Source organism: Gossypium hirsutum, chromosome D11 (genome assembly GCF_007990345.1).
Source record: "Gossypium hirsutum isolate 1008001.06 chromosome D11, Gossypium_hirsutum_v2.1, whole genome shotgun sequence".
Classification (NCBI taxonomy): domain Eukaryota; kingdom Viridiplantae; phylum Streptophyta; class Magnoliopsida; order Malvales; family Malvaceae; genus Gossypium; species Gossypium hirsutum.
This window is the reverse complement of record NC_053447.1, coordinates 33,363,289-33,374,923: the sequence shown is the minus strand read 5'-3', so window position 1 is coordinate 33,374,923 and position 11,635 is coordinate 33,363,289.

The window sequence follows — 11,635 nt, the reverse complement described above, 5'->3', positions numbered from 1 at the left end:
GATGAAATACTTTCATAAAGAGTATACAATAAGAAGTTTTCAATCATGGTACTTAATGTGAACTGACTCCATGATTAAGTAAATTCTAAATTATCAGAACGATGCTTCTGGACATAATTGCAATTACTAGAGCCTAATTGTATATGTCTGATTTGTCCATCCACTAGCTGAACAAAAGCTCGATCGGACTGCATTTAATTGAGTTGATTTATTCGATGTGGAATTAAATTAGGCGATCGTGAGAATTGTTCAACTAAAGAATTTGATTAAAGAATTTTCTTGAAAAATTAATTTGGAAAATCTATGTGATTTTTGGGAAAATTAATTTTGATCAAGTAAAATTAAATTAATCAAATTAATTAAAATTAATATGATAATTTTGAAAATTAATGTTCATGTCAAAAAATTGGTCCAATGGGTAATTGAACTTAAAAGTTAGACCTGAGATTGAAAATTGGGCCCAAAAACCCATAATCGATACCAAGACCCAAAAACTAGTCGAACCGGGATTAGCATCTGAAACCTGGCCGACAGTCCAACAGTGGTAAGACCAGACTAATCAGACCGTTGTTGGTCCACGCCAAACTAGCCTGGGGTGTCGTGAGTGTGCCGCACCTGCGATGGTACCACCAAACATGGTGGTGCCGGCGACAGCGAATTCCAGCGGCCGACGGGTGGTCCTTCGACGATTGAGTAGTGGATGAATTACACTCCTACTGGGACTCTACCGGATTATTTGATTTCAAATTAGCTATTCCAGAAATAATATTATTTTAATAGTTTTAATATTAAATTAAATTAAATACTTATCTTAATAGTATTTTATTAATTTAATATTAAAGTGATTAAGTTTCATAATAGTTGAACTCTTTAAACTCTCCCTATATAAAGAGAGCTATGAGTCATTATTTTTCACACACTTGAATTCATGAGGAAGTTGTAGAGATAAAATTCTCTGAAGAAATTTTTTCAAAAAATTTCTAAGATAATTTTCTTATTTACAACTTGGCCCAGAAGTTTAAAGAAATTGTGAAATTACCCCACTAGTAATTTTGTGGAAATCTCTCTAATTCGAAACGAGCCCAGACTCAGCAGACGTGAGCTTGAGGATAGCAGAGAAGACTACTCAGTCTAAGTGTTCATCCTAGATGAATCGAAAAGGTAAATTTTGATTAAGCGTTTAATACTTTAGATACCACAACCATGTCCTAGTTTTTGAAAAAAAAAATTGTTTTTTCCTTAAACTTATTTTCTACTGTATTTTGCAAACCCGATTTTTCAAAAATTGGTATTAGAGTCAGGATGTGCTCTATCTATAACTATAAACATATAATAAAAATAGATTTCTCTTCTTCTTGAAAGATTCAATTACATAGAAAGTTATATTTTTTAGATACTATGCATGTTTTGAGTTATATATGGAAATGGATGCGATGTTATATAATTGTTATTTTTTTCCAAGGTTATGGTTCTTAGAAAATAGACCATGGACTATCATCTATGCATGTTTTGAGTTATATATGGGAATGGATGTGATATTGTATAATTGTTATTTTTTTGCCAAGGTTGTGGTTCTTAGGAAATAGACCATGGACTACCATCTCCACCTAAGACTTTTTTTTAACTCATATAATTCTTGTGAGCTTAAAACGGGCATTTGACTTAAATGTAATTTTTCCTAAAGAAGTATATGACAAGGAGAAGATGGATTGATGGTGGTTAAAGACCTAATGAATGCCTTGTGGTTGAAAATTGTGTAATTTTGTTTTTCATTTAATTTCTAGAAATAAAATATTTGAAACCTTGGCTGGAAATTTTATTTTAATTACCCATATCCTTATATATCATTTTTTAATTGTTTATAATATTTATATTATGTTATATTATAATTTTCATATATATATGTATGAGATGATCCACAGTTGATCGATTAAAAAAGAAGAAATGTGGTAATGAGAAGGTGCATGTCTAGGATTGGCTCGGCAAGGAAAGACTTGGTTTTTAAGTGGTCACATTTGACTCACCTCCCTTTTTTGGGACCCTACCTGGTGCACGGTTCACATTCACCTCTTTGATTTTTCCCTTAAAAGAAAATCTGTGGAGAATTAAAATTGTTTGATTGATTGATTCTTGTGAATAAATGAATATAAATATTATAAAATTGTCCTAGCATGCCATGCATATATTGGAAGCATTTCATATAAATTAGGTAAGAATGTCACTAGGATTATTGTATGATCATTCTTGAAACTTGGGATAAAGGCCTTCCATGTCCTAAAATATTGAGTGGGAGAAGGTCCTAGAAGAAGACCTATAGCCTCCATTGATGGTCCCTAAGTGATAGCATGGTAAAGTTTTGAGCTGATTCCTACCCTAGCCATACCCTAAGGTAAAATTGATCATGTGGGTTCATTGGATGAGATTTCCTTTTAAGGACAACTAGTCGTGCATGACTCTTAGTGAGATTGTCCCAAGATGACTCACAAATGAAAGCATGCTCATGGTTGGCGTTGAGTCAATGGTTACACACTGAAGATCGTCTCTTATTAAATAGCTTCCCAAGAAATAATATTTAAGATAGAGATAATGGTTAAATGTTAAGCAATCGTTGGTTTGTGCAGAGCCTTGAAAATTAAGATTCAGAAACTGATTGGATGTAATTCATGTTCTTGCTAGTTAATCATGGGACCCTAAGATGACATGATTGAGGAGTGTGAAAATGATCGTAGCAACAAAAAATTTTTTTGTCAAGGTTATAATACAAGACGAATGCATCATACTGCATTCTTGATATGTTGTTGAAATGAAAATATTTGCTTAATACAAAGATATATTTAGTGAATCCTTATTGTTTTTCAGTTCAAATATGTCTCATACTCCTCTTATTAACATTCTTACAGAGAATAAATTGAATAGGGATAACTTTCAAGAATGAAAGAAAAACTTACTGATAGTTCTCAGCTGTGAAAAAACACAAATTCATCCTTGACGAATTGTGCTCGCCTAAAGCTTAGTCTAAAGAAAGAAATTATTGAGATTTTGACTCGGTTGCTCGATGTAATATGTTAGGGAGCATGAGTAGTGTGTTGCAAAGCAACACGAGAAGTTATGTATTTTCAAAGAGATCATGACAAATCTAGAGGATTTGCTCAGAGGACACTTCGCATTGATTCAATAATATGCTACAAATTTGATGAACTCTCGAAAAAAACTCGACACTTCAATCAAATAATATATTCTTAAGCTTATGGGATTCTTTCCGGAAGTAGAGGACAATGGCCTGAACTAGACATGAATCCTAAGATTGAAATAATATTAAAATCCTTAACCAAAGAGTTTGTTGGCTTTAAGGTTGCTTACAACTTGGGGAACAAGGCGCTTACCTTGACTCAGCTCATAAAGGAATTACAATATTATAAGTTGATGTTGAATGGTGGTAAGTTGGTTCAGGAGAAACTTAAGGTAAATTTAGTTGTGGGCCCTTTATCTTCTAAGGGGAAGCAAAAAGATAAGGAAAGAAGAAACCAACTGAGTCTTTGGTTCCACCTTGTTTGGATAGGAAGCAGACTAAGAAGTCAAAAGATTGTAAAAAGATCAAATGTCTCTTCTACAACAGGAAATGACACTTTAATCAAATTGTAAGGGAAATTTGGATTACCTAACCGAAAAAGGAAAAGGTATGGAACTCTTTCTAATTGAAGCTTGCTTACTGGAAGAATCAATTGACAACTAGATTATTGATTCTAGAGTCACTAACCATGTGTGTGTTTCTTTGAAAGAGTTCATTGAAACAAGAAGTCTGCGTGACAAGAGCCTCTCATCGCGAACCAGATATGGGAGCTTTGATTCTGTCAGAGATAATACGACTAAAGTTTCTACTCATGCTACTTTTCTTGAGGAAGGCTACATGGATAACTTTAAGCCTCAAAGTAAAGTGATCTTTGAAGAACTTTCAAGACCTGTAGAACAATCACCAAGTTCAATTCTCGAAAAAGTTGTAGACAGACTTGAAAACAATTAACAACATAGGGGAATCTGTCGTAGCGGGAGAGTTTCTAAGAAACCAAACATCTTCATATATGATGGTATTATTTATAATACAAAAGAAACACAACATGAGGATGATGATCCACTCACTTACAAGAAGGTTATGCAGGACGTTGATTCTAAGCTCTGAAAATAGGTCATGGATGCTGAGATGGATTCTATGAAATCCAATAGGATATGGGAACTGGTTGGCATTCCAATTAGGATTAAACCCTTAGGGTATAAGTTAATCTACAAGAAGAAGAGAAATGCGAAAGGGAAAGTGGAAACACATAAAGCTAGACTTGTAGGGAAAGGCTACACATAGAAAGAAGGCATCGATTACAATGAGACCTCTCCGGTAGCCATGCTCAAGTCTATTTGCATACTATTATACATTTTTGTTGCTTTTGATTACGAGATCTAGCAAATGTATGTCAAGATAGCATTCTTGAATGGCTATCTTAATGACACTATTTAAATGACTCAACCCATTGGCTATGTTGTCAAAGGAAAGGAGCAGAAAGTTTGCAAACTACTAAGATCCATTTATGGACTTAAGCAAGTGTCTCGCTTATGGAATAAAAGATTTGATCAAATGATCAAGTCTTTTAGGTTTGAGCAAAACGCTGATGAACCTTGTGTTTATAAGCGTATAAAGGAAAAAATAGGTGGTCTTCCTCATTTTGTATGTCGATGATATTCTACTTATCGAAAATCATGTAGGAGAATTGTTATTGGTTAAAATGTGGTTATCTCAAAATTTTAGCACGTAGACTTGGGTGAAGCTAGTTATATTCTTGGAATTCAAATCCTTAAGGTCGAAAGAATAAAACGACCGCTCTATCACAAGTTTCATACATCGATAAGGTACAGGAACAATTTGTAACAACAAATGCAAAGCTAGGTGCTCAACCGAATGCATTGAGTTTTCATAATTCTTTGAATGACTATCTTAAGACAACAAAAGAAAGAGAGCATGAGTAAGGTTCCATATACTTCGACTGTTGGAAGCCTTATATATGTGATGCTTTGCACATGTCTAGATATTTGTTTCATGGTGAGAATGGTTAGTCGATATTAGGCGAACCTTAGTCTCAAGCATTGGCAAGTTGTAAAGTATATATTAAAGTATCTTATAAGAACTAAAGATTATATGTTTATGTATTTTAGGGAGAACCTTACTTCTATTTGATACACAGACTCAAACTTCCGAACCTATAAAGATTCGAGGAAATTGACATTGGGAAGTGTATTTGTCCTAGGCGGTGGAGCCATAATATGGAGAAGTGTAAAACAAACTTGCACTGCTATCTCTACTATGGAGGTCGGGTATATGGCTACTCTAAGGCAACGAAAGAAGTAATGTGGCTTCAAAATTTCTTAACTGATCTTGAAGTCGTTCCTGGTATTGAAAAAAATATAACATTGTATTGTGACAACAATACTGTAATAACTAATACCAAGAAAATGGGAAGTCACAAAAGGACCAAACACATTGATTGGAAGTATCACTTGATACGAGATGTAGTAGTCGTAGGAATAGTAGATATGGTGAAAATAGCTTCTGAAGATGCCTTGCAGATCCGTTCACTAAAACTCTTGTAACTGGGAGTTTTCACAAACACATCAAGATATAGGAATACAAAACATGACATATTTACTATTATGTCTTTTGCGTTTCTATATGTTGCGAAATGTGCCCAAATTGTAGTAAACATGTAATTGTTTTCTATGTGTTTGAATGATGAATAAAAAAATAAAGTTAATTTCACATTTCACTATTATGTCTTTTATGTTTCTATCTTTCATGTTTAGCATGTATAGAGAAATTGTAACAAACAAATAATAGCCCATTAATTGCATAAGTTCAAACTGATGATAAGTGGCACTATAAGAACGTTTATATTGCGAAAAAGATAACTTACTTCAGTAGATAACCTAAACGAGTCTATAATCCCACAAAAGAATCAAAGTGAACATCTGATTCAAATACTTAGAAGGATTATTATGTGGTTTACAATTTCAATTGAGGAGATGGCTAGTCTTGGCTACTAGAGCAGTTGACTCCACAAGTTGAGACATAAATGTATCAATTGGAAGAATGATAGATTGGACTGGACCTAAAATGAATTAATTCATAATCCGTTTGTGAATTAATTCACTTGTGACATTTATGGTGTGATTTACCTAAAACCTAAGTTATTCACTAACCATGCGTATGTAACTCATGTGCTTTGATATAAGTGGAGGCTTATGCTCTAATGATGATTGAGCCCATAACCGATATGTTGGGTACATGATCATATTAATCATTAAGAAGATATAATGGTGAAAATGAGATAAAATAGGATTGTATTGAGGGAATAGGTTTAACTTAAATGAATCAAGAATATCATATAAGGGTAACACACACATAATGATGTCATTGTACAAAACAGCTGGATGAAATGCTTTCGAAAAGAATACACAATAAGAAGTTTTCAATCTTGGCACTTCTTGTGGACTAACCTGTGGACTAACTCCATGGTTAAGTAAATTGTGAATTATTGGAATGATGCTTCTGAACATAATTGTAATTACTAGAGCCTAATTGTATGTCTTGTTGGTTTTTCAACTAGCTCAACAAAATATCAATCACACTACATTTGAATTAAAAGAAAATTCTATGACTTTGGAAATAATTTAATTGAGTCGATTTATTTGATATGAAATTAAATTAGGTAGTCTTGAGAACTGTTCAACTAGAGAATTTGATTAAAGAAATTTTTTGAAAAATTAATTTGGAAAATCTATTTGATTTTTTGGAAAATTAATTTTGATCAAGTAAAATTAAATTAATCAAATTAATATAACATTTTTGGAATTTAATTTTCAAGTCACACAATTGGCCCAATAGGTAATTGAACTTAAAAATTGGACCTGAGATCGAAAATTGGCCTCGAGAACCCAAATCCAATACCAAGACCCAAAAACTGGTCGAACTGGGCCTAGCATGTGATACTGGGCCCACGATCCAACCGATGGTAGGATCAGACCGAATGGGCCATCACTAGCTTGGATTGAACCAGCAACAACCGAACCGATTTGGGGTGTCGTGAGGTTGTCGCACTTGTGGTGGCACCACCAGACACGACGATACTGGCGATGGCGACATTCTAGTGCCTAGCAAGTGGTGTTTTTGCAGTTGAGCAATAGATGAATCACACTCCTACTGGGACTTTACTGGATAATTTGATTTGAGATTAACTATTTCAAAAATAATATTATTTTATTAGTTTTAATATTAAATTAAATTTAATATTTATCTTAATAATATTTTTTAATTTACTATTAAAGATATTATCTTAATATTAAATTTTAATTTAATATTTATCTTGTAAATAAATATTTTATTAATTTAATATTAAAGTAATTAAGTTTAGTTATAATTGAACTCTCTAAACTCTCTCTATATAAAGAGAGTCATGGGTCATTATTTTTCACACTTGAATTCAAGAGAAAGTTGTAGAGAGAAAATTCTCTAATAAAATCATTTCAAAAAATTTCTACATGTATTTTTCTTATTTACAACTTGACCTAGAAGTTTAGATAAATTATAAAATTATCTCATTGGTAATTTTGTGGAAAATTTTCTGATTCGAAGCAAGCCCACACTCGCCACACCTGAGCTTAAGGATAGCGAAAAAGACTACTCGATTGAAGCATTCATCCTGGACGAATTGAAAAGGTTCAATTTTTATTAAGTGTTTGTTAATTTAGATATCATAACCAAGTTCTATTTTTTGAAAAAAATTTAAAAATCTTTTTTTTTTCCTTAAACTTATTTTCTGCTTCATTTTCCAAACTCAATTTTCCAACACTATTTACAAATTTTAAATTAAGACTCCAATATAAACACAATCAGCTTAAACATTGAGGCATGGATTCTTAGGGTGCCCTCTGTATACATGAAATAACTATTATGCCTATCTCGTGACTCTGGTGGTGTCTGGCTTGGTCCCTCCACTCGATTCCCAAGTCTTCATCTACCGTACACCCATGCTGTAAATTTTATAAGTTTAGAAGAACATAGTGAGATATTGAACAATGGTATTCATAGAAGAATTCTTAAATTTAGGAAGAGTGAGATTTCATGCTCAAAGTTAAAACATTTTGATTTTTGTAAGAAAACTCGAAAATCTCGTTGATGTAGTAAATGCCTTGCTTTCTCTAAGCCACTTGTCGACGGACATGACCACTGATTTGGTCATAACTATGTTTCACCAAACAATAATTTCTTAGGGCTGTTGACCCCATTTATCTTTATTATTGATTTTCCTTATACCTTTCATTGTATGTTTCACCTCTAATTACCCGTGTTTGCCATCACAAGTTTGCAACACCTATTGGCGTTTTGACCAAGACTTTGCCATAGTTGTTGATCCCTTCCTTGAACCCTTAAGTCCACTCTAAACCCCATATGGATTTGTCATACTGTATCGATAATAATCTAGTTTTTGACTTAATATATGCTTGATCCCTTTTCTGAATAAGGTTTTTTTTCTAATATTCTTATCCGCAGATTTGAACATGATACTTAGCTGACTGAATTAACAGTCATTTTTTCTTGATGGACTCGTACCCACGAAGTAACCCCTATGTACTTGTTCACCTTAGTCCAATCTTTTAATATACTCTAATTAATAGATCGTTTCTAGCCTTGGTAGTCTCACATGGTCTTCCCCATGCTATACGGCCTTGATGGACTTTCTCATCTGCTAGTCCCGGTGGACTCTCTCGTGCTAAGTAGTCCTAACCGGACATTTTTTTCTATAAATACCTAACAAAATTTATTGGTCATTTAGCCTTGTGCGATCACTTTCTTCCACGAGGTATGTTGATGTACTACCTACTTTTCTGGCTACCTCTTTGTTGATTACCAATTGAGATTTCAACTACGACAACCCATTATGTATCTGCATAACCAATGTGGGTTCCACATCCTCTCTAGTGGACTCTTATTGCTGAATGTTGTATCTGCTAATTTTTTGCTGGAATTTCACCTTCCTTTCACATATACCTGTGTTAAAATGCTTCTATCAGGTCCACTCATTGTGGCATCTTGGCTGATCACCTTATTATCCTATTTGCCCACACTCTCTGATGCACCACAATTATTTCATCATAGTATTCATCATGCAAGTCTTGCAGTAACTTCTCATTTCATGCCTTGACAGGCTTCTTGTTCACTATCCTAGCAGACTTGATTTATTGCCATAGCCCAACTATGGTCTTACAAAGTATAATCCCATGTTTATAGTCATGGCGGACTTTTGATTTCGAGGAATAACTAAACCTCTTCTGTGGTGTTACCCTGAAGGACCTATAAACCGTTTACACCATGTTATCTCGAAGAAGCTATGCACCGTTTACACAGTGTCGCCCCAAAGGACCTGTCAATAACTGCCATCGTGATGGCACTCACTAGATACGATAAAACATCGTCACGGTGTCACTCTAGCAAGCCATTCGATAACCTCTGTCGCGGTGTCTCTCCATAGAGTCGATAGACCATCATCATAATATCGCTCTAGCGAGCTAGTCGATACCATTCCATAATGCCCCAAACTCCCTTAAATCCACGTTTTAGTCCACCCATTCCTCTATTACACCTATTATTCATATCTTCATCTACCCCGTCAAGGTAATTACCTCCATACTCCACATATGTTATAATCATGCATTCCAGGCATATCAATCCAAATAATATTACTTTAAAGAGTATGCCACACTATAATACATCATATACAAATATATCCTATAGAACATACTTGTAAACTTTTATAAATTCAAACTACCTCAAACACGAATGTCATTATTATTCATAAAAATCATATACCATCATAGATTTCAAACCAACATAAAGCAGATGTAATCATAGATCACCCATCAACACTTATCCATGAATCAAACAAAAACAATGTACAGGGACTCACATTAAATCCTTCTTCCTTGTCAGCTTAGCTTGTTCCAACACCAGAGCCTCCTTCACCTAGGCCGCTAAGCAAGACAACCATTTATTGGTTAAACCAATGGTGTTCAAACCTTAAAAATTAAGAACCCAATATACAAAAACTCGATAAGAATCCTTACTCTCATTCTTCCTCCAATCCATGGATAGAGAGAGATAAAAAAAGCTTACCAATTTCTTAGATTCTCTAGTTCCAGACTTCAAATCTCACGACTATTGCTCCATGTAGAGCTATCCTAAATTCTCCTCTTCTTCAGAACAACTGAAGAAGAAAATGCAAGTGTGAAGCAACTTTTGTAGACAAAATTGAGAATAGTTTATTTTGCAGGAATGTCCATTCTCACCTATATATATAACTCCTGTACACGGTCTTTTAATCTCTTTTAGCCAATCACCGATAATAATTATGTCTCCCATTATGGAACTAGCTGGTTCCACTCTAACCAAACCAAAATTGAAACTTAATTATTTACCCGACATTCACAATTTTTTTTGAAATTCTCAATAGAATCCGCCAACTTGTTATTTTGCTCAATTAACTCCCAAAGCTCATTTAAACTTGATGCCCTTATTAAATTTGAGTGTGACAACTTCCCCACCCTTAAAGAAAATTTTATCCTCGAAATTTCCTCTCATGCCTAAACTCAAAGGTAGTCTTTCAAATAATTTCTCTTTCCTTCGATAACTCTCTTCATAACATAGTGGCAGACACCTCTTCTTTTTCTTAATGTTTTAATGTTGACCTCTTATTTACATATTCATTCTAAACTCATTTCGCTCGACCGATGGGTCTATCTTTACTCCATATAAGACAGATAGTTGTAGAAGAAAACCTCATAGCTATCTTGGCAAATTCCTTGGCTTACACTTTGAACCAGACACTCGTTCAACATGATGTTGGTGGGCGGTTCCTACATTAACATGTGCCACTTGGTGGGTACTTGATAAATGACCAACTATGGCAGACATTCTCGCTTTTCTGGTTATTGAGGGGTTTAGGAGAAACCTTCTCCATCTCCAAAAGGAGTCAAATACAAATTTGAGGATTTGAACCATTTATTTCAAATCGAACCCAAGCTTCCCTTGGAACTTGGCTATATAAATCAAGATGCAAGGAAAGGATGCATTTTTATCTAAAATTGTTTTCCAGTTTTCTTGTCGATTAAGTTTTCTTCTGGTCCCCTAAATTCCCCCTTTTTTCTTTCTTTGATTCACTTGTCTAAGTTCTGTTTTCTTTCTTTCCTTGACAAATTATTTACATTTTCTAGGTAATTCTTTGAGTCTTTTTCTTTCTTTCTCTTTCCCCCAAAATGGTCGTGGGGTTGGTGCAAAGGGTGATGGGCTGGGCCCAAGTAAGCATCCCCGTGAAGACCCTTCATCTTTTCTTCTGTATTGTCCTCAATAAGTATGGAATCACGCCAGGACAACTCGTTAGCTTATCTTAATGGACTTTTCTTGCTTACTTTATTGATTGTAGCCTGAAGAACTAATGCTAAGATCTACTAATTAAAGGTGACTACCCGAGGAACTAATGCTAGGACTGTTCATTTCAATACTCGCCAAGGACACGAGCTCATAATTAAGAACTAGGCCTCC